The sequence below is a fragment of the Lissotriton vulgaris genome, chromosome 9 (genome assembly GCF_964263255.1).
Source record: "Lissotriton vulgaris chromosome 9, aLisVul1.2, whole genome shotgun sequence".
NCBI lineage: Eukaryota > Metazoa > Chordata > Amphibia > Caudata > Salamandridae > Lissotriton > Lissotriton vulgaris.
In genome coordinates this window covers 541,632,671-541,659,903 of record NC_141697.1, presented here as the reverse complement: position 1 = coordinate 541,659,903, position 27,233 = coordinate 541,632,671, and the positions used below count along the sequence as shown (strand labels likewise).

Here is a 27,233-nt window from a genome sequence, read left to right as displayed (position 1 = left end):
AAAGACACACAATTATAACCATAAATGACTGACTGGTGGGAGCTTCACACAACTTTCTGGGCATGCTTTGAATTTCATTCTTCCCTTTTTGTTCTGCTCTTATCTATCTCCTGGGCATTTCATGGAATGTTCTCTTTCTCTTCCCTGCTTTGCTTCCCATGCTGCCTATATATGCTCATTTCTACTATTTGTACTGTTGCTTTTCATTTCTTCTCTTCTGCACAACTTTGTCCTTGGTTTCAATCCCCAGTTCCTTACCCTCTGCAAAAAACGTTCTACTGCTTCTCATGTTGGTATCTAAACCAAATGCACCATTGAAGCTGGTGCAAGATAGTCATTGATTTCTGCAACGTAATATTTAGAACCGAGAGCTAACACATCAGAGGGCGTTGGTGGTATAGTGGTGAGCATAGCTGCTTCCCAAGCAGTTGACCCGGGTTCGATTCCCGGCCAACGCACTGAAAATACTTATATATTCTGCAAGCAGGATATATTGTAATGCAACATGTCACAAAATGGAAATTTCACGAACAGATTAATCAGCCATATATAAAAAAATAAACAAATACGTGGGCAAACATCTCAATCGCACCTTCTGCTACATACATTGTCCTAATATATGATAAGTTTCATAAAGCAGAGTCACAACACACATGTGCTGGTAATAAATTTGTTACAGTGGGCAAACAATGGAAGGGCTGAGGCCCGACCAGACATTGTAACTCCAGCATCTCTATGTTAAAAAGCATTTCTAGGCAATATCTAGCCTCTGAAAAAAATATGCAAGATCCACCGATAAATCTGGCAAAAGTCCCTAACATTTTGTGCATACTTGTGCTCTCACCTGAATGTAGCGCCACCTTGTAGCTGTCGAAGGAAACTGCTGCTCACAAAATGTTTTATCAGAAGGCAAGTTGAGAGGAATCCAAGAGTCAGATGTCCATGGAAAGAACCACTCACTGAAGCAGGAATGTTGGAGGCTTCATATTCGCATAGTTTCCTGTCCAACGTCCACAACGCTCCCAAACGCTCAAAAGCCTCACACCGGGCAAGCCCTCACCGGGTATATCTCTGGCTCCAAGGTAAAGCCAAATCCTGAGCATGCTAGTGCTAGGATCACAGAGCGAGAGAGAGATGGTTCAAGAGCTACTGTCTTGATAAAGGCCTGAAACGGCTAGTGCCTAAGAGTGTCTGACTTTCAGTTATGACTGATTGTGAGAGGGGAAGATGAAGTTTTTCTGCACCCAGCATGCCTTGGGATATACTTATGCAAATGAGGTGAGAGCCAGACCAATCCCATGCTACTCTGCCTAATGCTCCTTATCTGCATAAAAAGAACACTTTCACAACGGAGCAGAGTGGCGCAGCGGAAGCGTGCTGGGCCCATAACCCAGAGGTCGATGGATCGAAACCATCCTCTGCTAATTTTGCTTGATTTTACTTCCAAGGACCAAGCTGTCATTTCCACGCTACCAGCAAGGAAAAGCGCAAGCTTGTGCCAGCTATGTGAGAAAAGACTTCTCAACTATCTGTGTCTGCTGAAATACAAGAGAGGGATCGTCAAAGGCTCCACACTGTACTTTGAAAGTAAAGGCACACAATAATAAGCATGAATGACTGGTGGGACCTTCAAACACTTTTATGTGGAGGCTTTGAATTTCATTCTTCCCTTTTTTGTTCTGCTCTTATCTATCTCCTGGGCATTTCATGGAATGTTCTCTATTTCTCTTCCCTGCTTTGCTTCCCATGCTGCCTCTATGTGTTCATATCTATTATTTGTATTGCTGCTTTCCATTCTTCTCTTCTGCACAGCTTTGTCCTTGGTTTCAATCCCAGTTCCTTACCCTCTACAAAAACTTTCTATTGCTTTTCATGTTGGTATCTAAACCAAATGCACCATTGAAGCTGGTGCATGATAGTCATTGAACTCAGGGTCCTAATGTTTAGAACCGAGAGCGCAAAGATCAGAGGGCGTTGGTGGTATAGTGGTGAGCATAGCTGCCTTCCAAGCAGTTGACCCGGGTTCGATTCCCGGCCAACGCAGTACAAATACTTATATATTCTGCAAGCAGGATATATTTTAAAGCAACATTTCACAAAATGGTAATATAATTAAGAGGTTAATCAGCCATTATATAAAAAATAAACAAATATGTAGGCAAGCATTTCGATCGCCCCTTCTGCTATATTCATTGTCCTAATATATGATAAGTTTCATAAAGCAGAGTCACCACTCACATGTAGTGGTAAAAAAATATGTTACAGTGGGCAGACAATGAAAGGGCTGAGGCCCAACCAGACATTTTAACTCCAGCATCTCTATGTTAAAAAGCATTTCCTAGGCAATATTTAGCCTCTGAAAAAAATATGCAAGATCCAGCAATAAATCTGGCAAAAGTCCCCAACATTTTGTGCATACTTGTGCCCTCACCTGAATGTAGCACCACCTTGTAGCCGTCGGAGGTAACTGCAGCTCACAAAATGTTTCATCAGAGGGCAAGTTTAGAGGAATCCAAAAGGCAGATGTCCATGGAAAGAGCCTCCGACTGCAGCAGGAAGTTTGGATGCTTCAAATTTGCATAGCTTCCAGTCCAACGTCCTCTCATGTACCGAACGCTCCCAAACGCTCTAAAGCCTTATACCGGCAAGCCCTCACCGGGTAGATCTCTGGCTCCCAGGAAAAGCCAAATACTGAGCATGCAAGCACTAGGATCACAGAGAGAGAGAGAGACAGAGAGCGTCGGAGAGCTGTTGTCTTGTTAAAGGCCTGAAACGGCTAGTGCCTAAGAGGGTCTGGACTTTCAGTTGTGACTGATTGTGAGAGGGGAAGATAAAGATTTTCTGCACCCAGCATGCCTTGCGATATACTTAGGCAAATGAGGTGAGAGCCCGACCAATCCCACGTCACTTCTCTGAATGCCTCCTCATCTGCATAAAGAGAACACTTTCACAAAGGAGCAGAGTGGCGCAGCGGAAGCGTGCTGGGCCCATAACCCAGAGGTCGATGGATCGAAACCATCCTCTGCTAATTTTGCTTGATTTTCCTTCCAAGGACCAAGCTGTCATTTCCACATAGCCAGAAAGGAAAAGTGCAAGCTTGTGCCAGCTATGTGAGAAAAGACTTCTCAACTATTCGTGTCTGTGTAATACAAGAGTGATCGTGAAAGGTACAACCCTGTACTTTGAAAGTAAAGACACACAATTATAACCATAAATGACTGACTGGTGGGAGCTTCACACAACTTTCTGGGCATGCTTTGAATTTCATTCTTCCCTTTTTGTTCTGCTCTTATCTATCTCCTGGGCATTTCATGGAATGTTCTCTTTCTCTTCCCTGCTTTGCTTCCCATGCTGCCTATATATGCTCATTTCTACTATTTGTACTGTTGCTTTTCATTTCTTCTCTTCTGCACAACTTTGTCCTTGGTTTCAATCCCCAGTTCCTTACCCTCTGCAAAAAACGTTCTACTGCTTCTCATGTTGGTATCTAAACCAAATGCACCATTGAAGCTGGTGCAAGATAGTCATTGATTTCTGCAACGTAATATTTAGAACCGAGAGCTAACACATCAGAGGGCGTTGGTGGTATAGTGGTGAGCATAGCTGCTTCCCAAGCAGTTGACCCGGGTTCGATTCCCGGCCAACGCACTGAAAATACTTATATATTCTGCAAGCAGGATATATTGTAATGCAACATGTCACAAAATGGAAATTTCACGAACAGATTAATCAGCCATATATAAAAAAATAAACAAATACGTGGGCAAACATCTCAATCGCACCTTCTGCTACATACATTGTCCTAATATATGATAAGTTTCATAAAGCAGAGTCACAACACACTTGTGCTGGTAATAAATTTGTTACAGTGGGCAAACAATGGAAGGGCTGAGGCCCGACCAGACATTGTAACTCCAGCATCTCTATGTTAAAAAGCATTTCTAGGCAATATCTAGCCTCTGAAAAAATATGCAAGATCCACCGATAAATCTGGCAAAAGTCCCTAACATTTTGTGCATACTTGTGCTCTCACCTGAATGTAGCGCCACCTTGTAGCTGTCGAAGGAAACTGCTGCTCACAAAATGTTTTATCAGAAGGCAAGTTGAGAGGAATCCAAGAGTCAGATGTCCATGGAAAGAACCACTCACTGAAGCAGGAATGTTGGAGGCTTCATATTCGCATAGTTTCCTGTCCAACGTCCACTCACGTCCCGAACGCTCCCAAACGCTCAAAAGCCTCACACCGGGCAAGCCCTCACCGGGTATATCTCTGGCTCCAAGGTAAAGCCAAATCCTGAGCATGCTAGTGCTAGGATCACAGAGCGAGAGAGAGATGGTTCAAGAGCTACTGTCTTGATAAAGGCCTGAAACGGCTAGTGCCTAAGAGTGTCTGACTTTCAGTTATGACTGATTGTGAGAGGGGAATATGAAGTTTTTCTGCACCCAGCATGCCTTGGGATATACTTATGCAAATGAGGTGAGAGCCAGACCAATCCCATGCTACTCTGCCTAATGCTCCTTATCTGCATAAAAAGAACACTTTCACAACGGAGCAGAGTGGCGCAGCGGAAGCGTGCTGGGCCCATAACCCAGAGGTCGATGGATCGAAACCATCCTCTGCTAATTTTGCTTGATTTTACTTCCAAGGACCAAGCTGTCATTTCCACGCTACCAGCAAGGAAAAGCGCAAGCTTGTGCCAGCTATGTGAGAAAAGACTTCTCAACTATCTGTGTCTGCTGAAATACAAGAGAGGGATCGTCAAAAGCTCCACACTGTACTTTGAAAGTAAAGGCACACAATAATAAGCATGAATGACTGGTGGGACCTTCAAACACTTTTATGTGGAGGCTTTGAATTTCATTCTTCCCTTTTTTGTTCTGCTCTTATCTATCTCCTGGGCATTTCATGGAATGTTCTCTATTTCTCTTCCCTGCTTTGCTTCCCATGCTGCCTCTATGTGTTCATATCTATTATTTGTATTGCTGCTTTCCATTCTTCTCTTCTGCACAGCTTTGTCCTTAGTTTCAATCCCAGTTCCTTACCCTCTACAAAAACTTTCTATTGCTTTTCATGTTGGTATCTAAACCAAATGCACCATTGAAGCTGGTGCATGATAGTCATTGAACTCAGGGTCCTAATGTTTAGAACCGAGAGCGCAAAGATCAGAGGGCGTTGGTGGTATAGTGGTGAGCATAGCTGCCTTCCAAGCAGTTGACCCGGGTTCGATTCCCGGCCAACGCAGTACAAATACTTATATATTCTGCAAGCAGGATATATTTTAAAGCAACATTTCACAAAATGGTAATATAATTAAGAGGTTAATCAGCCATTATATAAAAAATAAACATATATGTAGGCAAGCATTTCGATCGCCCCTTCTGCTATATTCATTGTCCTAATATATGATAAGTTTCATAAAGCAGAGTCACCACTCACATGTACTGGTAAAAAAATATGTTACAGTGGGCAGACAATGAAAGGGCTGAGGCCCGACCAGACATTTTAACTCCAGCATCTCTATGTTAAAAAGCATTTCCTAGGCAATATTTAGCCTCTGAAAAAAATATGCAAGGTCCAGCAATAAATCTGGCAAAAGTCCCCAACATTTTGTGCATACTTGTGCCCTCACCTGAATGTAGCACCACCTTGTAGCCGTCGGAGGTAACTGCAGCTCACAAAATGTTTCATCAGAGGGCAAGTTTAGAGGAATCCAAAAGGCAGATGTCCATGGAAAGAGCCTCCGACTGCAGCAGGAAGTTTGGATGCTTCAAATTTGCATAGCTTCCAGTCCAACGTCCTCTCATGTACCGAACGCTCCCAAACGCTCTAAAGCCTTATACCGGCAAGCCCTCACCGGGTAGATCTCTGGCTCCCAGGAAAAGCCAAATACTGAGCATGCAAGCACTAGGATCACAGAGAGAGAGAGAGACAGAGAGCGTCGGAGAGCTGTTGTCTTGTTAAAGGCCTGAAACGGCTAGTGCCTAAGAGGGTCTGGACTTTCAGTTGTGACTGATTGTGAGAGGGGAAGATAAAGATTTTCTGCACCCAGCATGCCTTGCGATATACTTAGGCAAATGAGGTGAGAGCCCGACCAATCCCACGTCACTTCTCTGAATGCCTCCTCATCTGCATAAAGAGAACACTTTCACAAAGGAGCAGAGTGGCGCAGCGGAAGCGTGCTGGGCCCATAACCCAGAGGTCGATGGATCGAAACCATCCTCTGCTAATTTTGCTTGATTTTCCTTCCAAGGACCAAGCTGTCATTTCCACATAGCCAGAAAGGAAAAGTGCAAGCTTGTGCCAGCTATGTGAGAAAAGACTTCTCAACTATTCGTGTCTGTGTAATACAAGAGTGATCGTGAAAGGTACAACCCTGTACTTTGAAAGTAAAGACACACAATTATAACCATAAATGACTGACTGGTGGGAGCTTCACACAACTTTCTGGGCATGCTTTGAATTTCATTCTTCCCTTTTTGTTCTGCTCTTATCTATCTCCTGGGCATTTCATGGAATGTTCTCTTTCTCTTCCCTGCTTTGCTTCCCATGCTGCCTATATATGCTCATTTCTACTATTTGTACTGTTGCTTTTCATTTCTTCTCTTCTGCACAACTTTGTCCTTGGTTTCAATCCCCAGTTCCTTACCCTCTGCAAAAAACGTTCTACTGCTTCTCATGTTGGTATCTAAACCAAATGCACCATTGAAGCTGGTGCAAGATAGTCATTGATTTCTGCAACGTAATATTTAGAACCGAGAGCTAACACATCAGAGGGCGTTGGTGGTATAGTGGTGAGCATAGCTGCTTCCCAAGCAGTTGACCCGGGTTCGATTCCCGGCCAACGCACTGAAAATACTTATATATTCTGCAAGCAGGATATATTGTAATGCAACATGTCACAAAATGGAAATTTCACGAACAGATTAATCAGCCATATATAAAAAAATAAACAAATACGTGGGCAAACATCTCAATCGCACCTTCTGCTACATACATTGTCCTAATATATGATAAGTTTCATAAAGCAGAGTCACAACACACATGTGCTGGTAATAAATTTGTTACAGTGGGCAAGCAATGGAAGGGCTGAGGCCCGACCAGACATTGTAACTCCAGCATCTCTATGTTAAAAAGCATTTCTAGGCAATATCTAGCCTCTGAAAAAATATGCAAGATCCACCGATAAATCTGGCAAAAGTCCCTAACATTTTGTGCATACTTGTGCTCTCACCTGAATGTAGCGCCACCTTGTAGCTGTCGAAGGAAACTGCTGCTCACAAAATGTTTTATCAGAAGGCAAGTTGAGAGGAATCCAAGAGTCAGATGTCCATGGAAAGAACCACTCACTGAAGCAGGAATGTTGGAGGCTTCATATTCGCATAGTTTCCTGTCCAACGTCCACTCACGTCCCGAACGCTCCCAAACGCTCAAAAGCCTCACACCGGGCAAGCCCTCACCGGGTATATCTCTGGCTCCAAGGTAAAGCCAAATCCTGAGCATGCTAGTGCTAGGATCACAGAGCGAGAGAGAGATGGTTCAAGAGCTACTGTCTTGATAAAGGCCTGAAACGGCTAGTGCCTAAGAGTGTCTGACTTTCAGTTATGACTGATTGTGAGAGGGGAAGATGAAGTTTTTCTGCACCCAGCATGCCTTGGGATATACTTATGCAAATGAGGTGAGAGCCAGACCAATCCCATGCTACTCTGCCTAATGCTCCTTATCTGCATAAAAAGAACACTTTCACAACGGAGCAGAGTGGCGCAGCGGAAGCGTGCTGGGCCCATAACCCAGAGGTCGATGGATCGAAACCATCCTCTGCTAATTTTGCTTTATTTTACTTCCAAGGACCAAGCTGTCATTTCCACGCTACCAGCAAGGAAAAGCGCAAGCTTGTGCCAGCTATGTGAGAAAAGACTTCTCAACTATCTGTGTCTGCTGAAATACAAGAGAGGGATCGTCAAAGGCTCCACACTGTACTTTGAAAGTAAAGGCACACAATAATAAGCATGAATGACTGGTGGGACCTTCAAACACTTTTATGTGGAGGCTTTGAATTTCATTCTTCCCTTTTTTGTTCTGCTCTTATCTATCTCCTGGGCATTTCATGGAATGTTCTCTATTTCTCTTCCCTGCTTTGCTTCCCATGCTGCCTCTATGTGTTCATATCTATTATTTGTATTGCTGCTTTCCATTCTTCTCTTCTGCACAGCTTTGTCCTTGGTTTCAATCCCAGTTCCTTACCCTCTACAAAAACTTTCTATTGCTTTTCATGTTGGTATCTAAACCAAATGCACCATTGAAGCTGGTGCATGATAGTCATTGAACTCAGGGTCCTAATGTTTAGAACCGAGAGCGCAAAGATCAGAGGGCGTTGGTGGTATAGTGGTGAGCATAGCTGCCTTCCAAGCAGTTGACCCGGGTTCGATTCCCGGCCAACGCAGTACAAATACTTATATATTCTGCAAGCAGGATATATTTTAAAGCAACATTTCACAAAATGGTAATATAATTAAGAGGTTAATCAGCCATTATATAAAAAATAAACAAATATGTAGGCAAGCATTTCGATCGCCCCTTCTGCTATATTCATTGTCCTAATATATGATAAGTTTCATAAAGCAGAGTCACCACTCACATGTAGTGGTAAAAAAATATGTTACAGTGGGCAGACAATGAAAGGGCTGAGGCCCAACCAGACATTTTAACTCCAGCATCTCTATGTTAAAAAGCATTTCCTAGGCAATATTTAGCCTCTGAAAAAAATATGCAAGATCCAGCAATAAATCTGGCAAAAGTCCCCAACATTTTGTGCATACTTGTGCCCTCACCTGAATGTAGCACCACCTTGTAGCCGTCGGAGGTAACTGCAGCTCACAAAATGTTTCATCAGAGGGCAAGTTTAGAGGAATCCAAAAGGCAGATGTCCATGGAAAGAGCCTCCGACTGCAGCAGGAAGTTTGGATGCTTCAAATTTGCATAGCTTCCAGTCCAACGTCCTCTCATGTACCGAACGCTCCCAAACGCTCTAAAGCCTTATACCGGCAAGCCCTCACCGGGTAGATCTCTGGCTCCCAGGAAAAGCCAAATACTGAGCATGCAAGCACTAGGATCACAGAGAGAGAGAGAGACAGAGAGCGTCGGAGAGCTGTTGTCTTGTTAAAGGCCTGAAACGGCTAGTGCCTAAGAGGGTCTGGACTTTCAGTTGTGACTGATTGTGAGAGGGGAAGATAAAGATTTTCTGCACCCAGCATGCCTTGCGATATACTTAGGCAAATGAGGTGAGAGCCCGACCAATCCCACGTCACTTCTCTGAATGCCTCCTCATCTGCATAAAGAGAACACTTTCACAAAGGAGCAGAGTGGCGCAGCGGAAGCGTGCTGGGCCCATAACCCAGAGGTCGATGGATCGAAACCATCCTCTGCTAATTTTGCTTGATTTTCCTTCCAAGGACCAAGCTGTCATTTCCACATAGCCAGAAAGGAAAAGTGCAAGCTTGTGCCAGCTATGTGAGAAAAGACTTCTCAACTATTCGTGTCTGTGTAATACAAGAGTGATCGTGAAAGGTACAACCCTGTACTTTGAAAGTAAAGACACACAATTATAACCATAAATGACTGACTGGTGGGAGCTTCACACAACTTTCTGGGCATGCTTTGAATTTCATTCTTCCCTTTTTGTTCTGCTCTTATCTATCTCCTGGGCATTTCATGGAATGTTCTCTTTCTCTTCCCTGCTTTGCTTCCCATGCTGCCTATATATGCTCATTTCTACTATTTGTACTGTTGCTTTTCATTTCTTCTCTTCTGCACAACTTTGTCCTTGGTTTCAATCCCCAGTTCCTTACCCTCTGCAAAAAACGTTCTACTGCTTCTCATGTTGGTATCTAAACCAAATGCACCATTGAAGCTGGTGCAAGATAGTCATTGATTTCTGCAACGTAATATTTAGAACCGAGAGCTAACACATCAGAGGGCGTTGGTGGTATAGTGGTGAGCATAGCTGCTTCCCAAGCAGTTGACCCGGGTTCGATTCCCGGCCAACGCACTGAAAATACTTATATATTCTGCAAGCAGGATATATTGTAATGCAACATGTCACAAAATGGAAATTTCACGAACAGATTAATCAGCCATATATAAAAAAATAAACAAATACGTGGGCAAACATCTCAATCGCACCTTCTGCTACATACATTGTCCTAATATATGATAAGTTTCATAAAGCAGAGTCACAACACACATGTGCTGGTAATAAATTTGTTACAGTGGGCAAACAATGGAAGGGCTGAGGCCCGACCAGACATTGTAACTCCAGCATCTCTATGTTAAAAAGCATTTCTAGGCAATATCTAGCCTCTGAAAAAAATATGCAAGATCCACCGATAAATCTGGCAAAAGTCCCTAACATTTTGTGCATACTTGTGCTCTCACCTGAATGTAGCGCCACCTTGTAGCTGTCGAAGGAAACTGCTGCTCACAAAATGTTTTATCAGAAGGCAAGTTGAGAGGAATCCAAGAGTCAGATGTCCATGGAAAGAACCACTCACTGAAGCAGGAATGTTGGAGGCTTCATATTCGCATAGTTTCCTGTCCAACGTCCACAACGCTCCCAAACGCTCAAAAGCCTCACACCGGGCAAGCCCTCACCGGGTATATCTCTGGCTCCAAGGTAAAGCCAAATCCTGAGCATGCTAGTGCTAGGATCACAGAGCGAGAGAGAGATGGTTCAAGAGCTACTGTCTTGATAAAGGCCTGAAACGGCTAGTGCCTAAGAGTGTCTGACTTTCAGTTATGACTGATTGTGAGAGGGGAAGATGAAGTTTTTCTGCACCCAGCATGCCTTGGGATATACTTATGCAAATGAGGTGAGAGCCAGACCAATCCCATGCTACTCTGCCTAATGCTCCTTATCTGCATAAAAAGAACACTTTCACAACGGAGCAGAGTGGCGCAGCGGAAGCGTGCTGGGCCCATAACCCAGAGGTCGATGGATCGAAACCATCCTCTGCTAATTTTGCTTGATTTTACTTCCAAGGACCAAGCTGTCATTTCCACGCTACCAGCAAGGAAAAGCGCAAGCTTGTGCCAGCTATGTGAGAAAAGACTTCTCAACTATCTGTGTCTGCTGAAATACAAGAGAGGGATCGTCAAAGGCTCCACACTGTACTTTGAAAGTAAAGGCACACAATAATAAGCATGAATGACTGGTGGGACCTTCAAACACTTTTATGTGGAGGCTTTGAATTTCATTCTTCCCTTTTTTGTTCTGCTCTTATCTATCTCCTGGGCATTTCATGGAATGTTCTCTATTTCTCTTCCCTGCTTTGCTTCCCATGCTGCCTCTATGTGTTCATATCTATTATTTGTATTGCTGCTTTCCATTCTTCTCTTCTGCACAGCTTTGTCCTTGGTTTCAATCCCAGTTCCTTACCCTCTACAAAAACTTTCTATTGCTTTTCATGTTGGTATCTAAACCAAATGCACCATTGAAGCTGGTGCATGATAGTCATTGAACTCAGGGTCCTAATGTTTAGAACCGAGAGCGCAAAGATCAGAGGGCGTTGGTGGTATAGTGGTGAGCATAGCTGCCTTCCAAGCAGTTGACCCGGGTTCGATTCCCGGCCAACGCAGTACAAATACTTATATATTCTGCAAGCAGGATATATTTTAAAGCAACATTTCACAAAATGGTAATATAATTAAGAGGTTAATCAGCCATTATATAAAAAATAAACAAATATGTAGGCAAGCATTTCGATCGCCCCTTCTGCTATATTCATTGTCCTAATATATGATAAGTTTCATAAAGCAGAGTCACCACTCACATGTAGTGGTAAAAAAATATGTTACAGTGGGCAGACAATGAAAGGGCTGAGGCCCAACCAGACATTTTAACTCCAGCATCTCTATGTTAAAAAGCATTTCCTAGGCAATATTTAGCCTCTGAAAAAAATATGCAAGATCCAGCAATAAATCTGGCAAAAGTCCCCAACATTTTGTGCATACTTGTGCCCTCACCTGAATGTAGCACCACCTTGTAGCCGTCGGAGGTAACTGCAGCTCACAAAATGTTTCATCAGAGGGCAAGTTTAGAGGAATCCAAAAGGCAGATGTCCATGGAAAGAGCCTCCGACTGCAGCAGGAAGTTTGGATGCTTCAAATTTGCATAGCTTCCAGTCCAACGTCCTCTCATGTACCGAACGCTCCCAAACGCTCTAAAGCCTTATACCGGCAAGCCCTCACCGGGTAGATCTCTGGCTCCCAGGAAAAGCCAAATACTGAGCATGCAAGCACTAGGATCACAGAGAGAGAGAGAGACAGAGAGCGTCGGAGAGCTGTTGTCTTGTTAAAGGCCTGAAACGGCTAGTGCCTAAGAGGGTCTGGACTTTCAGTTGTGACTGATTGTGAGAGGGGAAGATAAAGATTTTCTGCACCCAGCATGCCTTGCGATATACTTAGGCAAATGAGGTGAGAGCCCGACCAATCCCACGTCACTTCTCTGAATGCCTCCTCATCTGCATAAAGAGAACACTTTCACAAAGGAGCAGAGTGGCGCAGCGGAAGCGTGCTGGGCCCATAACCCAGAGGTCGATGGATCGAAACCATCCTCTGCTAATTTTGCTTGATTTTCCTTCCAAGGACCAAGCTGTCATTTCCACATAGCCAGAAAGGAAAAGTGCAAGCTTGTGCCAGCTATGTGAGAAAAGACTTCTCAACTATTCGTGTCTGTGTAATACAAGAGTGATCGTGAAAGGTACAACCCTGTACTTTGAAAGTAAAGACACACAATTATAACCATAAATGACTGACTGGTGGGAGCTTCACACAACTTTCTGGGCATGCTTTGAATTTCATTCTTCCCTTTTTGTTCTGCTCTTATCTATCTCCTGGGCATTTCATGGAATGTTCTCTTTCTCTTCCCTGCTTTGCTTCCCATGCTGCCTATATATGCTCATTTCTACTATTTGTACTGTTGCTTTTCATTTCTTCTCTTCTGCACAACTTTGTCCTTGGTTTCAATCCCCAGTTCCTTACCCTCTGCAAAAAACGTTCTACTGCTTCTCATGTTGGTATCTAAACCAAATGCACCATTGAAGCTGGTGCAAGATAGTCATTGATTTCTGCAACGTAATATTTAGAACCGAGAGCTAACACATCAGAGGGCGTTGGTGGTATAGTGGTGAGCATAGCTGCTTCCCAAGCAGTTGACCCGGGTTCGATTCCCGGCCAACGCACTGAAAATACTTATATATTCTGCAAGCAGGATATATTGTAATGCAACATGTCACAAAATGGAAATTTCACGAACAGATTAATCAGCCATATATAAAAAAATAAACAAATACGTGGGCAAACATCTCAATCGCACCTTCTGCTACATACATTGTCCTAATATATGATAAGTTTCATAAAGCAGAGTCACAACACACTTGTGCTGGTAATAAATTTGTTACAGTGGGCAAACAATGGAAGGGCTGAGGCCCGACCAGACATTGTAACTCCAGCATCTCTATGTTAAAAAGCATTTCTAGGCAATATCTAGCCTCTGAAAAAATATGCAAGATCCACCGATAAATCTGGCAAAAGTCCCTAACATTTTGTGCATACTTGTGCTCTCACCTGAATGTAGCGCCACCTTGTAGCTGTCGAAGGAAACTGCTGCTCACAAAATGTTTTATCAGAAGGCAAGTTGAGAGGAATCCAAGAGTCAGATGTCCATGGAAAGAACCACTCACTGAAGCAGGAATGTTGGAGGCTTCATATTCGCATAGTTTCCTGTCCAACGTCCACTCACGTCCCGAACGCTCCCAAACGCTCAAAAGCCTCACACCGGGCAAGCCCTCACCGGGTATATCTCTGGCTCCAAGGTAAAGCCAAATCCTGAGCATGCTAGTGCTAGGATCACAGAGCGAGAGAGAGATGGTTCAAGAGCTACTGTCTTGATAAAGGCCTGAAACGGCTAGTGCCTAAGAGTGTCTGACTTTCAGTTATGACTGATTGTGAGAGGGGAATATGAAGTTTTTCTGCACCCAGCATGCCTTGGGATATACTTATGCAAATGAGGTGAGAGCCAGACCAATCCCATGCTACTCTGCCTAATGCTCCTTATCTGCATAAAAAGAACACTTTCACAACGGAGCAGAGTGGCGCAGCGGAAGCGTGCTGGGCCCATAACCCAGAGGTCGATGGATCGAAACCATCCTCTGCTAATTTTGCTTTATTTTACTTCCAAGGACCAAGCTGTCATTTCCACGCTACCAGCAAGGAAAAGCGCAAGCTTGTGCCAGCTATGTGAGAAAAGACTTCTCAACTATCTGTGTCTGCTGAAATACAAGAGAGGGATCGTCAAAGGCTCCACACTGTACTTTGAAAGTAAAGGCACACAATAATAAGCATGAATGACTGGTGGGACCTTCAAACACTTTTATGTGGAGGCTTTGAATTTCATTCTTCCCTTTTTTGTTCTGCTCTTATCTATCTCCTGGGCATTTCATGGAATGTTCTCTATTTCTCTTCCCTGCTTTGCTTCCCATGCTGCCTCTATGTGTTCATATCTATTATTTGTATTGCTGCTTTCCATTCTTCTCTTCTGCACAGCTTTGTCCTTGGTTTCAATCCCAGTTCCTTACCCTCTACAAAAACTTTCTATTGCTTTTCATGTTGGTATCTAAACCAAATGCACCATTGAAGCTGGTGCATGATAGTCATTGAACTCAGGGTCCTAATGTTTAGAACCGAGAGCGCAAAGATCAGAGGGCGTTGGTGGTATAGTGGTGAGCATAGCTGCCTTCCAAGCAGTTGACCCGGGTTCGATTCCCGGCCAACGCAGTACAAATACTTATATATTCTGCAAGCAGGATATATTTTAAAGCAACATTTCACAAAATGGTAATATAATTAAGAGGTTAATCAGCCATTATATAAAAAATAAACAAATATGTAGGCAAGCATTTCGATCGCCCCTTCTGCTATATTCATTGTCCTAATATATGATAAGTTTCATAAAGCAGAGTCACCACTCACATGTAGTGGTAAAAAAATATGTTACAGTGGGCAGACAATGAAAGGGCTGAGGCCCAACCAGACATTTTAACTCCAGCATCTCTATGTTAAAAAGCATTTCCTAGGCAATATTTAGCCTCTGAAAAAAATATGCAAGATCCAGCAATAAATCTGGCAAAAGTCCCCAACATTTTGTGCATACTTGTGCCCTCACCTGAATGTAGCACCACCTTGTAGCCGTCGGAGGTAACTGCAGCTCACAAAATGTTTCATCAGAGGGCAAGTTTAGAGGAATCCAAAAGGCAGATGTCCATGGAAAGAGCCTCCGACTGCAGCAGGAAGTTTGGATGCTTCAAATTTGCATAGCTTCCAGTCCAACGTCCTCTCATGTACCGAACGCTCCCAAACGCTCTAAAGCCTTATACCGGCAAGCCCTCACCGGGTAGATCTCTGGCTCCCAGGAAAAGCCAAATACTGAGCATGCAAGCACTAGGATCACAGAGAGAGAGAGAGACAGAGAGCGTCGGAGAGCTGTTGTCTTGTTAAAGGCCTGAAACGGCTAGTGCCTAAGAGGGTCTGGACTTTCAGTTGTGACTGATTGTGAGAGGGGAAGATAAAGATTTTCTGCACCCAGCATGCCTTGCGATATACTTAGGCAAATGAGGTGAGAGCCCGACCAATCCCACGTCACTTCTCTGAATGCCTCCTCATCTGCATAAAGAGAACACTTTCACAAAGGAGCAGAGTGGCGCAGCGGAAGCGTGCTGGGCCCATAACCCAGAGGTCGATGGATCGAAACCATCCTCTGCTAATTTTGCTTGATTTTCCTTCCAAGGACCAAGCTGTCATTTCCACATAGCCAGAAAGGAAAAGTGCAAGCTTGTGCCAGCTATGTGAGAAAAGACTTCTCAACTATTCGTGTCTGTGTAATACAAGAGTGATCGTGAAAGGTACAACCCTGTACTTTGAAAGTAAAGACACACAATTATAACCATAAATGACTGACTGGTGGGAGCTTCACACAACTTTCTGGGCATGCTTTGAATTTCATTCTTCCCTTTTTGTTCTGCTCTTATCTATCTCCTGGGCATTTCATGGAATGTTCTCTTTCTCTTCCCTGCTTTGCTTCCCATGCTGCCTATATATGCTCATTTCTACTATTTGTACTGTTGCTTTTCATTTCTTCTCTTCTGCACAACTTTGTCCTTGGTTTCAATCCCCAGTTCCTTACCCTCTGCAAAAAACGTTCTACTGCTTCTCATGTTGGTATCTAAACCAAATGCACCATTGAAGCTGGTGCAAGATAGTCATTGATTTCTGCAACGTAATATTTAGAACCGAGAGCTAACACATCAGAGGGCGTTGGTGGTATAGTGGTGAGCATAGCTGCTTCCCAAGCAGTTGACCCGGGTTCGATTCCCGGCCAACGCACTGAAAATACTTATATATTCTGCAAGCAGGATATATTGTAATGCAACATGTCACAAAATGGAAATTTCACGAACAGATTAATCAGCCATATATAAAAAAATAAACAAATACGTGGGCAAACATCTCAATCGCACCTTCTGCTACATACATTGTCCTAATATATGATAAGTTTCATAAAGCAGAGTCACAACACACATGTGCTGGTAATAAATTTGTTACAGTGGGCAAACAATGGAAGGGCTGAGGCCCGACCAGACATTGTAACTCCAGCATCTCTATGTTAAAAAGCATTTCTAGGCAATATCTAGCCTCTGAAAAAAATATGCAAGATCCACCGATAAATCTGGCAAAAGTCCCTAACATTTTGTGCATACTTGTGCTCTCACCTGAATGTAGCGCCACCTTGTAGCTGTCGAAGGAAACTGCTGCTCACAAAATGTTTTATCAGAAGGCAAGTTGAGAGGAATCCAAGAGTCAGATGTCCATGGAAAGAACCACTCACTGAAGCAGGAATGTTGGAGGCTTCATATTCGCATAGTTTCCTGTCCAACGTCCACAACGCTCCCAAACGCTCAAAAGCCTCACACCGGGCAAGCCCTCACCGGGTATATCTCTGGCTCCAAGGTAAAGCCAAATCCTGAGCATGCTAGTGCTAGGATCACAGAGCGAGAGAGAGATGGTTCAAGAGCTACTGTCTTGATAAAGGCCTGAAACGGCTAGTGCCTAAGAGTGTCTGACTTTCAGTTATGACTGATTGTGAGAGGGGAAGATGAAGTTTTTCTGCACCCAGCATGCCTTGGGATATACTTATGCAAATGAGGTGAGAGCCAGACCAATCCCATGCTACTCTGCCTAATGCTCCTTATCTGCATAAAAAGAACACTTTCACAACGGAGCAGAGTGGCGCAGCGGAAGCGTGCTGGGCCCATAACCCAGAGGTCGATGGATCGAAACCATCCTCTGCTAATTTTGCTTGATTTTACTTCCAAGGACCAAGCTGTCATTTCCACGCTACCAGCAAGGAAAAGCGCAAGCTTGTGCCAGCTATGTGAGAAAAGACTTCTCAACTATCTGTGTCTGCTGAAATACAAGAGAGGGATCGTCAAAGGCTCCACACTGTACTTTGAAAGTAAAGGCACACAATAATAAGCATGAATGACTGGTGGGACCTTCAAACACTTTTATGTGGAGGCTTTGAATTTCATTCTTCCCTTTTTTGTTCTGCTCTTATCTATCTCCTGGGCATTTCATGGAATGTTCTCTATTTCTCTTCCCTGCTTTGCTTCCCATGCTGCCTCTATGTGTTCATATCTATTATTTGTATTGCTGCTTTCCATTCTTCTCTTCTGCACAGCTTTGTCCTTGGTTTCAATCCCAGTTCCTTACCCTCTACAAAAACTTTCTATTGCTTTTCATGTTGGTATCTAAACCAAATGCACCATTGAAGCTGGTGCATGATAGTCATTGAACTCAGGGTCCTAATGTTTAGAACCGAGAGCGCAAAGATCAGAGGGCGTTGGTGGTATAGTGGTGAGCATAGCTGCCTTCCAAGCAGTTGACCCGGGTTCGATTCCCGGCCAACGCAGTACAAATACTTATATATTCTGCAAGCAGGATATATTTTAAAGCAACATTTCACAAAATGGTAATATAATTAAGAGGTTAATCAGCCATTATATAAAAAATAAACAAATATGTAGGCAAGCATTTCGATCGCCCCTTCTGCTATATTCATTGTCCTAATATATGATAAGTTTCATAAAGCAGAGTCACCACTCACATGTAGTGGTAAAAAAATATGTTACAGTGGGCAGACAATGAAAGGGCTGAGGCCCAACCAGACATTTTAACTCCAGCATCTCTATGTTAAAAAGCATTTCCTAGGCAATATTTAGCCTCTGAAAAAAATATGCAAGATCCAGCAATAAATCTGGCAAAAGTCCCCAACATTTTGTGCATACTTGTGCCCTCACCTGAATGTAGCACCACCTTGTAGCCGTCGGAGGTAACTGCAGCTCACAAAATGTTTCATCAGAGGGCAAGTTTAGAGGAATCCAAAAGGCAGATGTCCATGGAAAGAGCCTCCGACTGCAGCAGGAAGTTTGGATGCTTCAAATTTGCATAGCTTCCAGTCCAACGTCCTCTCATGTACCGAACGCTCCCAAACGCTCTAAAGCCTTATACCGGCAAGCCCTCACCGGGTAGATCTCTGGCTCCCAGGAAAAGCCAAATACTGAGCATGCAAGCACTAGGATCACAGAGAGAGAGAGAGACAGAGAGCGTCGGAGAGCTGTTGTCTTGTTAAAGGCCTGAAACGGCTAGTGCCTAAGAGGGTCTGGACTTTCAGTTGTGACTGATTGTGAGAGGGGAAGATAAAGATTTTCTGCACCCAGCATGCCTTGCGATATACTTAGGCAAATGAGGTGAGAGCCCGACCAATCCCACGTCACTTCTCTGAATGCCTCCTCATCTGCATAAAGAGAACACTTTCACAAAGGAGCAGAGTGGCGCAGCGGAAGCGTGCTGGGCCCATAACCCAGAGGTCGATGGATCGAAACCATCCTCTGCTAATTTTGCTTGATTTTCCTTCCAAGGACCAAGCTGTCATTTCCACATAGCCAGAAAGGAAAAGTGCAAGCTTGTGCCAGCTATGTGAGAAAAGACTTCTCAACTATTCGTGTCTGTGTAATACAAGAGTGATCGTGAAAGGTACAACCCTGTACTTTGAAAGTAAAGACACACAATTATAACCATAAATGACTGACTGGTGGGAGCTTCACACAACTTTCTGGGCATGCTTTGAATTTCATTCTTCCCTTTTTGTTCTGCTCTTATCTATCTCCTGGGCATTTCATGGAATGTTCTCTTTCTCTTCCCTGCTTTGCTTCCCATGCTGCCTATATATGCTCATTTCTACTATTTGTACTGTTGCTTTTCATTTCTTCTCTTCTGCACAACTTTGTCCTTGGTTTCAATCCCCAGTTCCTTACCCTCTGCAAAAAACGTTCTACTGCTTCTCATGTTGGTATCTAAACCAAATGCACCATTGAAGCTGGTGCAAGATAGTCATTGATTTCTGCAACGTAATATTTAGAACCGAGAGCTAACACATCAGAGGGCGTTGGTGGTATAGTGGTGAGCATAGCTGCTTCCCAAGCAGTTGACCCGGGTTCGATTCCCGGCCAACGCACTGAAAATACTTATATATTCTGCAAGCAGGATATATTGTAATGCAACATGTCACAAAATGGAAATTTCACGAACAGATTAATCAGCCATATATAAAAAAATAAACAAATACGTGGGCAAACATCTCAATCGCACCTTCTGCTACATACATTGTCCTAATATATGATAAGTTTCATAAAGCAGAGTCACAACACACTTGTGCTGGTAATAAATTTGTTACAGTGGGCAAACAATGGAAGGGCTGAGGCCCGACCAGACATTGTAACTCCAGCATCTCTATGTTAAAAAGCATTTCTAGGCAATATCTAGCCTCTGAAAAAATATGCAAGATCCACCGATAAATCTGGCAAAAGTCCCTAACATTTTGTGCATACTTGTGCTCTCACCTGAATGTAGCGCCACCTTGTAGCTGTCGAAGGAAACTGCTGCTCACAAAATGTTTTATCAGAAGGCAAGTTGAGAGGAATCCAAGAGTCAGATGTCCATGGAAAGAACCACTCACTGAAGCAGGAATGTTGGAGGCTTCATATTCGCATAGTTTCCTGTCCAACGTCCACTCACGTCCCGAACGCTCCCAAACGCTCAAAAGCCTCACACCGGGCAAGCCCTCACCGGGTATATCTCTGGCTCCAAGGTAAAGCCAAATCCTGAGCATGCTAGTGCTAGGATCACAGAGCGAGAGAGAGATGGTTCAAGAGCTACTGTCTTGATAAAGGCCTGAAACGGCTAGTGCCTAAGAGTGTCTGACTTTCAGTTATGACTGATTGTGAGAGGGGAATATGAAGTTTTTCTGCACCCAGCATGCCTTGGGATATACTTATGCAAATGAGGTGAGAGCCAGACCAATCCCATGCTACTCTGCCTAATGCTCCTTATCTGCATAAAAAGAACACTTTCACAACGGAGCAGAGTGGCGCAGCGGAAGCGTGCTGGGCCCATAACCCAGAGGTCGATGGATCGAAACCATCCTCTGCTAATTTTGCTTGATTTTACTTCCAAGGACCAAGCTGTCATTTCCACGCTACCAGCAAGGAAAAGCGCAAGCTTGTGCCAGCTATGTGAGAAAAGACTTCTCAACTATCTGTGTCTGCTGAAATACAAGAGAGGGATCGTCAAAAGCTCCACACTGTACTTTGAAAGTAAAGTCACACAATAATAAGCATGAATGACTGGTGGGACCTTCAAACACTTTTATGTGGAGGCTTTGAATTTCATTCTTCCCTTTTTTGTTCTGCTCTTATCTATCTCCTGGGCATTTCATGGAATGTTCTCTATTTCTCTTCCCTGCTTTGCTTCCCATGCTGCCTCTATGTGTTCATATCTATTATTTGTATTGCTGCTTTCCATTCTTCTCTTCTGCACAGCTTTGTCCTTAGTTTCAATCCCAGTTCCTTACCCTCTACAAAAACTTTCTATTGCTTTTCATGTTGGTATCTAAACCAAATGCACCATTGAAGCTGGTGCATGATAGTCATTGAACTCAGGGTCCTAATGTTTAGAACCGAGAGCGCAAAGATCAGAGGGCGTTGGTGGTATAGTGGTGAGCATAGCTGCCTTCCAAGCAGTTGACCCGGGTTCGATTCCCGGCCAACGCAGTACAAATACTTATATATTCTGCAAGCAGGATATATTTTAAAGCAACATTTCACAAAATGGTAATATAATTAAGAGGTTAATCAGCCATTATATAAAAAATAAACAAATATGTAGGCAAGCATTTCGATCGCCCCTTCTGCTATATTCATTGTCCTAATATATGATAAGTTTCATAAAGCAGAGTCACCACTCACATGTACTGGTAAAAAAATATGTTACAGTGGGCAGACAATGAAAGGGCTGAGGCCCGACCAGACATTTTAACTCCAGCATCTCTATGTTAAAAAGCATTTCCTAGGCAATATTTAGCCTCTGAAAAAAATATGCAAGGTCCAGCAATAAATCTGGCAAAAGTCCCCAACATTTTGTGCATACTTGTGCCCTCACCTGAATGTAGCACCACCTTGTAGCCGTCGGAGGTAACTGCAGCTCACAAAATGTTTCATCAGAGGGCAAGTTTAGAGGAATCCAAAAGGCAGATGTCCATGGAAAGAGCCTCCGACTGCAGCAGGAAGTTTGGATGCTTCAAATTTGCATAGCTTCCAGTCCAACGTCCTCTCATGTACCGAACGCTCCCAAACGCTCTAAAGCCTTATACCGGCAAGCCCTCACCGGGTAGATCTCTGGCTCCCAGGAAAAGCCAAATACTGAGCATGCAAGCACTAGGATCACAGAGAGAGAGAGAGACAGAGAGCGTCGGAGAGCTGTTGTCTTGTTAAAGGCCTGAAACGGCTAGTGCCTAAGAGGGTCTGGACTTTCAGTTGTGACTGATTGTGAGAGGGGAAGATAAAGATTTTCTGCACCCAGCATGCCTTGCGATATACTTAGGCAAATGAGGTGAGAGCCCGACCAATCCCACGTCACTTCTCTGAATGCCTCCTCATCTGCATAAAGAGAACACTTTCACAAAGGAGCAGAGTGGCGCAGCGGAAGCGTGCTGGGCCCATAACCCAGAGGTCGATGGATCGAAACCATCCTCTGCTAATTTTGCTTGATTTTCCTTCCAAGGACCAAGCTGTCATTTCCACATAGCCAGAAAGGAAAAGTGCAAGCTTGTGCCAGCTATGTGAGAAAAGACTTCTCAACTATTCGTGTCTGTGTAATACAAGAGTGATCGTGAAAGGTACAACCCTGTACTTTGAAAGTAAAGACACACAATTATAACCATAAATGACTGACTGGTGGGAGCTTCACACAACTTTCTGGGCATGCTTTGAATTTCATTCTTCCCTTTTTGTTCTGCTCTTATCTATCTCCTGGGCATTTCATGGAATGTTCTCTTTCTCTTCCCTGCTTTGCTTCCCATGCTGCCTATATATGCTCATTTCTACTATTTGTACTGTTGCTTTTCATTTCTTCTCTTCTGCACAACTTTGTCCTTGGTTTCAATCCCCAGTTCCTTACCCTCTGCAAAAAACGTTCTACTGCTTCTCATGTTGGTATCTAAACCAAATGCACCATTGAAGCTGGTGCAAGATAGTCATTGATTTCTGCAACGTAATATTTAGAACCGAGAGCTAACACATCAGAGGGCGTTGGTGGTATAGTGGTGAGCATAGCTGCTTCCCAAGCAGTTGACCCGGGTTCGATTCCCGGCCAACGCACTGAAAATACTTATATATTCTGCAAGCAGGATATATTGTAATGCAACATGTCACAAAATGGAAATTTCACGAACAGATTAATCAGCCATATATAAAAAAATAAACAAATACGTGGGCAAACATCTCAATCGCACCTTCTGCTACATACATTGTCCTAATATATGATAAGTTTCATAAAGCAGAGTCACAACACACATGTGCTGGTAATAAATTTGTTACAGTGGGCAAACAATGGAAGGGCTGAGGCCCGACCAGACATTGTAACTCCAGCATCTCTATGTTAAAAAGCATTTCTAGGCAATATCTAGCCTCTGAAAAAAATATGCAAGATCCACCGATAAATCTGGCAAAAGTCCCTTACATTTTGTGCATACTTGTGCTCTCACCTGAATGTAGCGCCACCTTGTAGCTGTCGAAGGAAACTGCTGCTCACAAAATGTTTTATCAGAAGGCAAGTTGAGAGGAATCCAAGAGTCAGATGTCCATGGAAAGAACCACTCACTGAAGCAGGAATGTTGGAGGCTTCATATTCGCATAGTTTCCTGTCCAACGTCCACAACGCTCCCAAACGCTCAAAAGCCTCACACCGGGCAAGCCCTCACCGGGTATATCTCTGGCTCCAAGGTAAAGCCAAATCCTGAGCATGCTAGTGCTAGGATCACAGAGCGAGAGAGAGATGGTTCAAGAGCTACTGTCTTGATAAAGGCCTGAAACGGCTAGTGCCTAAGAGTGTCTGACTTTCAGTTATGACTGATTGTGAGAGGGGAAGATGAAGTTTTTCTGCACCCAGCATGCCTTGGGATATACTTATGCAAATGAGGTGAGAGCCAGACCAATCCCATGCTACTCTGCCTAATGCTCCTTATCTGCATAAAAAGAACACTTTCACAACGGAGCAGAGTGGCGCAGCGGAAGCGTGCTGGGCCCATAACCCAGAGGTCGATGGATCGAAACCATCCTCTGCTAATTTTGCTTGATTTTACTTCCAAGGACCAAGCTGTCATTTCCACGCTACCAGCAAGGAAAAGCGCAAGCTTGTGCCAGCTATGTGAGAAAAGACTTCTCAACTATCTGTGTCTGCTGAAATACAAGAGAGGGATCGTCAAAGGCTCCACACTGTACTTTGAAAGTAAAGGCACACAATAATAAGCATGAATGACTGGTGGGACCTTCAAACACTTTTATGTGGAGGCTTTGAATTTCATTCTTCCCTTTTTTGTTCTGCTCTTATCTATCTCCTGGGCATTTCATGGAATGTTCTCTATTTCTCTTCCCTGCTTTGCTTCCCATGCTGCCTCTATGTGTTCATATCTATTATTTGTATTGCTGCTTTCCATTCTTCTCTTCTGCACAGCTTTGTCCTTGGTTTCAATCCCAGTTCCTTACCCTCTACAAAAACTTTCTATTGCTTTTCATGTTGGTATCTAAACCAAATGCACCATTGAAGCTGGTGCATGATAGTCATTGAACTCAGGGTCCTAATGTTTAGAACCGAGAGCGCAAAGATCAGAGGGCGTTGGTGGTATAGTGGTGAGCATAGCTGCCTTCCAAGCAGTTGACCCGGGTTCGATTCCCGGCCAACGCAGTACAAATACTTATATATTCTGCAAGCAGGATATATTTTAAAGCAACATTTCACAAAATGGTAATATAATTAAGAGGTTAATCAGCCATTATATAAAAAATAAACAAATATGTAGGCAAGCATTTCGATCGCCCCTTCTGCTATATTCATTGTCCTAATATATGATAAGTTTCATAAAGCAGAGTCACCACTCACATGTAGTGGTAAAAAAATATGTTACAGTGGGCAGACAATGAAAGGGCTGAGGCCCAACCAGACATTTTAACTCCAGCATCTCTATGTTAAAAAGCATTTCCTAGGCAATATTTAGCCTCTGAAAAAAATATGCAAGATCCAGCAATAAATCTGGCAAAAGTCCCCAACATTTTGTGCATACTTGTGCCCTCACCTGAATGTAGCACCACCTTGTAGCCGTCGGAGGTAACTGCAGCTCACAAAATGTTTCATCAGAGGGCAAGTTTAGAGGAATCCAAAAGGCAGATGTCCATGGAAAGAGCCTCCGACTGCAGCAGGAAGTTTGGATGCTTCAAATTTGCATAGCTTCCAGTCCAACGTCCTCTCATGTACCGAACGCTCCCAAACGCTCTAAAGCCTTATACCGGCAAGCCCTCACCGGGTAGATCTCTGGCTCCCAGGAAAAGCCAAATACTGAGCATGCAAGCACTAGGATCACAGAGAGAGAGAGAGACAGAGAGCGTCGGAGAGCTGTTGTCTTGTTAAAGGCCTGAAACGGCTAGTGCCTAAGAGGGTCTGGACTTTCAGTTGTGACTGATTGTGAGAGGGGAAGATAAAGATTTTCTGCACCCAGCATGCCTTGCGATATACTTAGGCAAATGAGGTGAGAGCCCGACCAATCCCACGTCACTTCTCTGAATGCCTCCTCATCTGCATAAAGAGAACACTTTCACAAAGGAGCAGAGTGGCGCAGCGGAAGCGTGCTGGGCCCATAACCCAGAGGTCGATGGATCGAAACCATCCTCCGCTAATTTTGCTTGATTTTCCTTCCAAGGACCAAGCTGTCATTTCCACATAGCCAGAAAGGAAAAGTGCAAGCTTGTGCCAGCTATGTGAGAAAAGACTTCTCAACTATTCGTGTCTGTGTAATACAAGAGTGATCGTGAAAGGTACAACCCTGTACTTTGAAAGTAAAGACACACAATTATAACCATAAATGACTGACTGGTGGGAGCTTCACACAACTTTCTGGGCATGCTTTGAATTTCATTCTTCCCTTTTTGTTCTGCTCTTATCTATCTCCTGGGCATTTCATGGAATGTTCTCTTTCTCTTCCCTGCTTTGCTTCCCATGCTGCCTATATATGCTCATTTCTACTATTTGTACTGTTGCTTTTCATTTCTTCTCTTCTGCACAACTTTGTCCTTGGTTTCAATCCCCAGTTCCTTACCCTCTGCAAAAAACGTTCTACTGCTTCTCATGTTGGTATCTAAACCAAATGCACCATTGAAGCTGGTGCAAGATAGTCATTGATTTCTGCAACGTAATATTTAGAACCGAGAGCTAACACATCAGAGGGCGTTGGTGGTATAGTGGTGAGCATAGCTGCTTCCCAAGCAGTTGACCCGGGTTCGATTCCCGGCCAACGCACTGAAAATACTTATATATTCTGCAAGCAGGATATATTGTAATGCAACATGTCACAAAATGGAAATTTCACGAACAGATTAATCAGCCATATATAAAAAAATAAACAAATACGTGGGCAAACATCTCAATCGCACCTTCTGCTACATACATTGTCCTAATATATGATAAGTTTCATAAAGCAGAGTCACAACACACTTGTGCTGGTAATAAATTTGTTACAGTGGGCAAACAATGGAAGGGCTGAGGCCCGACCAGACATTGTAACTCCAGCATCTCTATGTTAAAAAGCATTTCTAGGCAATATCTAGCCTCTGAAAAAATATGCAAGATCCACCGATAAATCTGGCAAAAGTCCCTAACATTTTGTGCATACTTGTGCTCTCACCTGAATGTAGCGCCACCTTGTAGCTGTCGAAGGAAACTGCTGCTCACAAAATGTTTTATCAGAAGGCAAGTTGAGAGGAATCCAAGAGTCAGATGTCCATGGAAAGAACCACTCACTGAAGCAGGAATGTTGGAGGCTTCATATTCGCATAGTTTCCTGTCCAACGTCCACAACGCTCCCAAACGCTCAAAAGCCTCGCCCTCACCGGGTATATCTCTGGCTCCAAGGTAAAGCCAAATCCTGAGCATGCTAGTGCTAGGATCACAGAGCGAGAGAGAGATGGTTCAAGAGCTACTGTCTTGATAAAGGCCTGAAACGGCTAGTGCCTAAGAGTGTCTGACTTTCAGTTATGACTGATTGTGAGAGGGGAATATGAAGTTTTTCTGCACCCAGCATGCCTTGGGATATACTTATGCAAATGAGGTGAGAGCCAGACCAATCCCATGCTACTCTGCCTAATGCTCCTTATCTGCATAAAAAGAACACTTTCACAACGGAGCAGAGTGGCGCAGCGGAAGCGTGCTGGGCCCATAACCCAGAGGTCGATGGATCGAAACCATCCTCTGCTAATTTTGCTTGATTTTACTTCCAAGGACCAAGCTGTCATTTCCACGCTACCAGCAAGGAAAAGCGGAAGCTTGTGCCAGCTATGTGAGAAAAGACTTCTCAACTATCTGTGTCTGCTGAAATACAAGAGAGGGATCGTCAAAAGCTCCACACTGTACTTTGAAAGTAAAGGCACACAATAATAAGCATGAATGACTGGTGGGACCTTCAAACACTTTTATGTGGAGGCTTTGAATTTCATTCTTCCCTTTTTTGTTCTGCTCTTAT

The 27,233-nt window shown here is 43.7% G+C and overlaps 17 non-coding genes across 17 annotated transcripts; all 17 read left to right on the top strand.

The window, feature by feature from the left end:
- Positions 1 to 386: 386 nt before the first annotated feature.
- TRNAG-CCC (transfer RNA glycine (anticodon CCC)) lies at positions 387 to 458 on the top strand. The gene has a single exon. It is a non-coding gene; the product is annotated as a tRNA-Gly (tRNA).
- A 1,513-nt stretch (positions 459 to 1,971) lies between these two features.
- Positions 1,972 to 2,043, top strand: TRNAG-UCC (transfer RNA glycine (anticodon UCC)). The gene has a single exon. It is a non-coding gene; the product is annotated as a tRNA-Gly (tRNA).
- Positions 2,044 to 3,576: 1,533 nt separating this feature from the next.
- On the top strand, positions 3,577 to 3,648 carry TRNAG-CCC (transfer RNA glycine (anticodon CCC)). The gene has a single exon. It is a non-coding gene; the product is annotated as a tRNA-Gly (tRNA).
- A 1,522-nt stretch (positions 3,649 to 5,170) lies between these two features.
- On the top strand, positions 5,171 to 5,242 carry TRNAG-UCC (transfer RNA glycine (anticodon UCC)). Its single transcript has one exon. It is a non-coding gene; the product is annotated as a tRNA-Gly (tRNA).
- Positions 5,243 to 6,775: 1,533 nt separating this feature from the next.
- On the top strand, positions 6,776 to 6,847 carry TRNAG-CCC (transfer RNA glycine (anticodon CCC)). Its single transcript has one exon. It is a non-coding gene; the product is annotated as a tRNA-Gly (tRNA).
- A 1,522-nt stretch (positions 6,848 to 8,369) lies between these two features.
- Positions 8,370 to 8,441, top strand: TRNAG-UCC (transfer RNA glycine (anticodon UCC)). Its single transcript has one exon. It is a non-coding gene; the product is annotated as a tRNA-Gly (tRNA).
- A 1,533-nt stretch (positions 8,442 to 9,974) lies between these two features.
- TRNAG-CCC (transfer RNA glycine (anticodon CCC)) lies at positions 9,975 to 10,046 on the top strand. Its single transcript has one exon. It is a non-coding gene; the product is annotated as a tRNA-Gly (tRNA).
- Positions 10,047 to 11,559: 1,513 nt separating this feature from the next.
- On the top strand, positions 11,560 to 11,631 carry TRNAG-UCC (transfer RNA glycine (anticodon UCC)). The gene has a single exon. It is a non-coding gene; the product is annotated as a tRNA-Gly (tRNA).
- A 1,533-nt stretch (positions 11,632 to 13,164) lies between these two features.
- On the top strand, positions 13,165 to 13,236 carry TRNAG-CCC (transfer RNA glycine (anticodon CCC)). The gene has a single exon. It is a non-coding gene; the product is annotated as a tRNA-Gly (tRNA).
- Positions 13,237 to 14,758: 1,522 nt separating this feature from the next.
- Positions 14,759 to 14,830, top strand: TRNAG-UCC (transfer RNA glycine (anticodon UCC)). The gene has a single exon. It is a non-coding gene; the product is annotated as a tRNA-Gly (tRNA).
- Positions 14,831 to 16,363: 1,533 nt separating this feature from the next.
- On the top strand, positions 16,364 to 16,435 carry TRNAG-CCC (transfer RNA glycine (anticodon CCC)). Its single transcript has one exon. It is a non-coding gene; the product is annotated as a tRNA-Gly (tRNA).
- Positions 16,436 to 17,948: 1,513 nt separating this feature from the next.
- Positions 17,949 to 18,020, top strand: TRNAG-UCC (transfer RNA glycine (anticodon UCC)). Its single transcript has one exon. It is a non-coding gene; the product is annotated as a tRNA-Gly (tRNA).
- Positions 18,021 to 19,553: 1,533 nt separating this feature from the next.
- On the top strand, positions 19,554 to 19,625 carry TRNAG-CCC (transfer RNA glycine (anticodon CCC)). The gene has a single exon. It is a non-coding gene; the product is annotated as a tRNA-Gly (tRNA).
- Positions 19,626 to 21,147: 1,522 nt separating this feature from the next.
- On the top strand, positions 21,148 to 21,219 carry TRNAG-UCC (transfer RNA glycine (anticodon UCC)). The gene has a single exon. It is a non-coding gene; the product is annotated as a tRNA-Gly (tRNA).
- A 1,533-nt stretch (positions 21,220 to 22,752) lies between these two features.
- Positions 22,753 to 22,824, top strand: TRNAG-CCC (transfer RNA glycine (anticodon CCC)). Its single transcript has one exon. It is a non-coding gene; the product is annotated as a tRNA-Gly (tRNA).
- A 1,513-nt stretch (positions 22,825 to 24,337) lies between these two features.
- TRNAG-UCC (transfer RNA glycine (anticodon UCC)) lies at positions 24,338 to 24,409 on the top strand. The gene has a single exon. It is a non-coding gene; the product is annotated as a tRNA-Gly (tRNA).
- A 1,533-nt stretch (positions 24,410 to 25,942) lies between these two features.
- TRNAG-CCC (transfer RNA glycine (anticodon CCC)) lies at positions 25,943 to 26,014 on the top strand. Its single transcript has one exon. It is a non-coding gene; the product is annotated as a tRNA-Gly (tRNA).
- Positions 26,015 to 27,233: the final 1,219 nt, after the last annotated feature.